Source organism: Gymnodraco acuticeps, unplaced genomic scaffold (assembly GCF_902827175.1).
Source record: "Gymnodraco acuticeps unplaced genomic scaffold, fGymAcu1.1, whole genome shotgun sequence".
Classification (NCBI taxonomy): Eukaryota; Metazoa; Chordata; class Actinopteri; order Perciformes; family Bathydraconidae; genus Gymnodraco; species Gymnodraco acuticeps.
The window spans coordinates 2,876,971-2,882,970 of record NW_022991513.1 but is presented as its reverse complement, the minus strand read 5'-3'; positions in this window follow the sequence as shown (position 1 = coordinate 2,882,970).

Genomic DNA, 6,000 nt, shown 5'->3' with positions numbered 1-6,000 from the left:
ATTACTGAACTCTTTTGTAATATCAGTTCTTATCGTGAGTATTTCTATGTTTGTTTGACTCCTTTATTTTCTACTTCTTGGCTATTTTCTAGTGAAATTTTATTTAGCAGCTTTAATCCTCCAGGCGATCCAAAGTGTGTTTGAATTTAAAAGGCGACAAAAGTACAGTACACATGTTGCAGTAGTTTATACAGTATTTCTGCAACTACTAAACACAATCCAAGTTACCTAATGAGTAGCAGATTGATTTTAGGTTATTTGTTACAACAATCATAGTTTACAAAAACATTTGAATGAAGCACTACTTATTTTAATTTAGCTTGTGGCATGTTTTATCATTGCCACTTTACAAAGAGGATTTCAATCCTATTTATTGTGGTGGTTAAGCACACTAACTTTCATCTGCATAGACATTGCAATATGTTAAAACTAGGGCTGTCAGTCGATTAAAATATTTAATCGCGATTAATCGCATGATTGTCCATAGTTAATCGCGATTAATCGCACATTTTTTATCTGTTCTAAATGTACCTTAGAGGAATAGTTTTCAAGTTTTTAATACTCTTATCAACATATGAGTGGACAAATATGCTTTATGCTAATGTTTATTATCATTTGAACAATGACAAATATTCTCATGAATATTAAACACAACAACCTCTGAACATTAAAAATATTCGCCTCAATTCAACCTGGAACCTCTCTCATTCAATAATACAATACAACTGGTGTGTGTGTGTGTGTGTGTGTGTGTGTGTGTGTGTGTGTGTGTGTGTGTGTGTGTGTGTGTGTGTGTGTGTGTGTGTGTGTGTGTGTGTGTGTGTGTGTGTGTGTGTGTGTGTGTGTGTGGTGTGTGTGTGTGTGTGTGTGTGTGTGTGTGTGATGGATCGTTGGAGCTATGTGCAACTCAAGGCATATGCTCGAACGGGAGCTGCCTGGACGCTGCAATCATGTTGCGCGCACTATCCGTGCTGAGTGTGCTGACTTTACGTACAATGTCCCACTTTTCTGCATAAAGTCAAGTGCTCGGCGCAGTTGTGGCGAAATGTCGCTCCTCTGTTTTCATTTAAACAGCTCCATATCCGTTAGCGCAGCTAGCTAGCACCAGATGCTAACAACAACAATGCACGTAAGGTCTCTCTCTCGCTCGCTCGGGCCACACATACACACACCCTCCCGGTCCTCCCAACAGCCAGTCGGTGCCTGCCGGTGAGCGTGGAAGTGTGGTCTGCCACAAGCGGGCGGCAGGAGCGGGGCTGTCAGCATCAGCTTGTAGATGGTATTTTAAACTTGATGCGCTCTGAAACTACGGGGCGGCCGAGGAAAACAAATACACATGCGTTAATCGCAACCTGATCTCACCAGAATGCGTGACTCCACCACGACTCCTTAACACCGCATTGCGTGTTAGAGTCACGCATTCTGCTACATTTACGTGTCGGCACCACGCAAAAAACGCCAATGTAAAGTGAATGAGGCTCTTTTGTCGTGGTGCACACACGCATTCTACAACGTCCCGCAGTGAGCTTTTATTCTATAAAACGTTTTTTAAATCTACTATATAGCTTGTAGTAACTCACGGGAGACTTATTTTATTTTATTTGTATTCATAATAATTTTTATTTTTCGTCAGAATGTAAAAATTATATTAGTTACGAATTTTTGTTTTCAAAAAACAGTGTGTGTAATACAACTGTGATTTTTATTAAATTAGTTAGTTTTTAAGGAAGGCCAAAGCTTCAGCTGTGTCAAATAGATTGTTCCGTTTAGTTAACGTTATTTAAAAGATAATGATCATGTCCCCTTTATTGTATTACGAGCGTCCATTCCCATTGGATAACGGAGAATTTTACACCCGGAAGTAAGTATTCTCCTTACTGTCTATTGATTTTACAGTGATATCTGAACTACTCATCAACTCAAAAACACCAAATTATCCTTATTAATTACACAACATTGATTGGTTTAAAATGTGTACAATGCTTTTGTATTTTCCCCCTTCGATTCGGAGAAACGAATATTTTTTCGGAGTTTTTGGATGGCAGAAGACACTACACTACCCAGAATCCTCAGCTATCGTTTGGCACTACACCATGTGCTTAGCTTGACAAACCCCGTGATCAGTCCTCAAGCTCTGTGATTGGATGTTGGAGTGGCAGTGCGCGAATTTTACACGGAGCGTCAAAAAGCACCTTGAAATGGAATGAAACCCATCGACGGCACACTATTCAAAACAGGAATCGAACGTGTCCTATCCCCCCCCCCCCCCACCCCCTCTTAGGTCGCAGGCCCCTCCAATAGTGCAACACAATAAAACAGATACACAGAAGAAATAGTGCAATAAGAGTCTATATACAAGTTATTGGAATCTTTTTGATTCCAATCACTTGTTAGTTATTATTAGTTAAAGTTATTTAACCAGATAGAAGCATTGAGATACAATCTCATTTTCAATGCTGACCTGGCCAAGAAGGCAGCAACGTTACACATAACACATAACACACACATATAAAAGAGAACATAACTAAGAAAACAAAAGACAAAAAAGCAGTCACTACATTGTGAATATGATATATTAGATAAATAATTTCTATGTAGCAGCCAGATGAATGTTATGGATGTTTTTTCAAATATCAGGTGTTTAATAGTCTTATGGCCTGTGGGATGAAGCTGTCCCTGAGTCTGGTGGTTTTAGTCCGGATGCTGCGGTACCGCCTGCCAGACGGCAGCAGACAGAACAGTTTGTGGCTGGGGTGATGGGGGTCTTTTATAATCCTGAGGGCTTTCTTTAAGGTTAACGTGGTGTTTTTACTGCACTACATTTATTTTAGTTACTTTACAGATTTGGATTAATGATATGAAATATAAACAACCCTTAAATCAGACTTTAGTTACACCTGAGTAAAATTCAGTGAAGGTGATTGTCAAGTGCCAACAATCAGGAGAGATATTTGATAGTTGGTGCTTGAGAAGACTAAATATTTATCTGCAGATCCGTATAAAGCATATTCATTACTCGTTATTCTCTAATCGTTAATTAAAGACTGTATATAATTGATATTTTGCACATCCCTTTCAAGATTTCAAGATTTTCAAAGGTTTATTGACATATCATATACACAACTACGGTGTAGTTATGCAATGAATGCAAAACTTGGGTCACAGCAGGTTCCTCAACATGCATTACAAGACATCTATCAATATGTGTGTACCTCTATAAACTGTCATATTCTGCACATGTATTATTCTATCTAACATACATCTTATAAGAGTATAATAAATATGTATAATATCGGTTAAAATAAGTGCTTCAACATAGTTAACATTGCAGGAAAGTTGATTGTCAAGTTCCAAAACAAACCATGCAATATATTAGACGTTAAGTACTTTGTCAGGCTTAATATGTATCTGTAGATAGATACCCCCAAAGCTTTTTTCTTATTTAAAAGAAGACCTTAGCCTAAAGTATTCTTTAATGTTTAAATAAAGCCTTATTAGTTTGTCTGTTTTGCACATACTCCTATCAGGCACTAAACTGTTTTATTGTAGATATCACTTACAGTATCTTCTTGATATTTTCTATTCTATATTTATATCATTGACCTTCTACTTTCCCACTATTTTGTATATACTCTTAATATTTAAATGTTTTCATCAAATATAACACATTCAAAAGTGCTTTACAAAAAAAATGAAAGACATTAAGAAAAAGGCATTTTAAACAGTCATTAAAAAGCAACATAATCTACCTGCATTGCAATTACTCCAAACGTGTAATAACGTGCTTTAACCAGTAGGTGGTTTGGGTTAAAAAGCTGTCAAGTTTACAGTGTTAACAAAATAAAATATACTGCTGTTTCTGGTTTAGTTTACGACGGATATATTTTGTTATTGTTTTTATATTTTTAACACAAAAGCGATGGAAAAATCCCACAGCAACACAGAAAATATGGTCTTAACAGTCTGACCCAGCGGTCTAGTAGTTAATAAAAAACAATAATATCAAAACAGATTATTACTACTAACTTTATTGTGAAATTAAAACAGAACGGTAAAAGAATAGTTTCCGGTCTATTCTGATGCCCGATCTCTGTAGATAAATAAAGAACTACGATAGATATGTAATATGTAATGCAGCCAAACCATTTATTACAATGCATTCATGTGATGACTTTCAAAGAGTAAAGCAAGCACTGCTGAATAAAGTATGATTTTATCTTTTATGAAACGTGTTTTTTCATATGGCAGTTGGAGGTCAACCAATCACAGAGCTTGAGGACTGATCACGGGGTTTGTCAAGCTAAGCACATGGTGTAGTCCCAAACGATAGCTGAGGATTCTGGGTAGTGTAGTGTCTTCTGTCATCCAAAAACTCCGAAAAAATATTCGTTTCTCCTAATCGAAGGGGAAAAATACAAAAGCATTGTACACAATTTAAACCAATCAATGTTGTGTAATTAACAAGGATAATCTGGTGTTTTTGAGTTGATGAGTAGTTCAGATATCACTGTAAAATCAATCGACAGTAAGGAGAATACTTACTTCCGGGTGTAAAATTCTCCGTTATCCAATGGGAATGGACGCTCGTAATACAATAAAGGGGACATGATCATTATCTTTTAAATAACGTTAACTAAAGGGAACAATCTATTTGACACAGCTGAAGCTCTGGCCTTCCTTAAAAACTAACTAATTTAATAAAAATCACAGTTGTATTACACACAATGCACTGTTTTTTGAGAACAACAATTCGTAACTAATGTAATTTTTACATTCTGACGAAAAATACAAATTATTATGAATACAAATTAAATTAAAAAAGCCTCCCGTGAGTTACTACAAGCTATAAAGTAGATTTTAAAAATGTTTTATAGAATAAAAGCTCACTGCGGGACGTTGTAGAAATGCGTGTGTGCACCACGACAAAGGAGCCTCATTCACTTTACATTGTTTTTTTTTGCGTGGTGCAGACACATAAATGGAGCAGAATGCGTGACTCCACCACCAATCGCGTTGAAATAATTAGTGGCGTTAATTTTTTTTTTTGCGTTAACGCGTTAACTTGACAGCCCTAGTTAAAACGCAAGCAGATAATGGGTTTTTTCCCCAAAGCTGAAACTTTCATTAGTAAAGAAAGATAAAGCAGGCATGTAGACTTATGTATTTGCAAGGTTTTCTGTTCAATTCAGGCAACCACAAGCTTAAAAGACATGGGAACGTTGAAGACAGGATGACATAAAAGCATTCTTGCAAAGACTGGTGCAAATATTTGAGGTGCCCAGCAAAATGGATTTGCAGAGGCCCAAAAAGCAGATGGTTAACATGACACACATTAACATGGAATCATTATAAAAAATATGTTATCCACCCACTTTAACCTCAGTTTTTCATTACCTCCCTGAAATTACCACATGTAACATCTGTATGTGAATTTTCGTGTTGCTTGACTCGTGTTTCCCGCAATGGTCCGGATTTTGTAGTGAAATGCTAGTGGATTGTTTTGTTTGTCGTGGATTTTAAGTAGCTGCAGATGGACTGAAGTATTCCGGTGAAGACAGAAGTCTTGGAGAACCACAACTGTTTGACATCTTTCCCCTGGTGTTGAGAAAATGAGGTGAATCTTCCTCGGCTGGTGAGTGCTCTTCTAAACAAGGAGGTATCAGTCAGGCATGAGGAGGAAACACATTCTACTTGTGTGAACTTATAAGGATCATTGTAACCATAACTCTTAAATACATAACCGTAACAGCTCTATTTTACTGGACAGACAATTGAAGAAAAAGGGAAATCCAACGATATTCACACCATGAACACTTGCATTAAAAAACATACTGTTATTTCTTGAACAATTTAAATACATATTGTGGATTGCAGCATTAAAATACAAGGTAACCACATTGCTCAAATTACCAGAGACAAAATGATATCAGCCTACATAATAATAAAATAGACTTTTTTTTAAAGAAGACAGGAGTTGGGGTTTCTGATGTTTACTAGGCA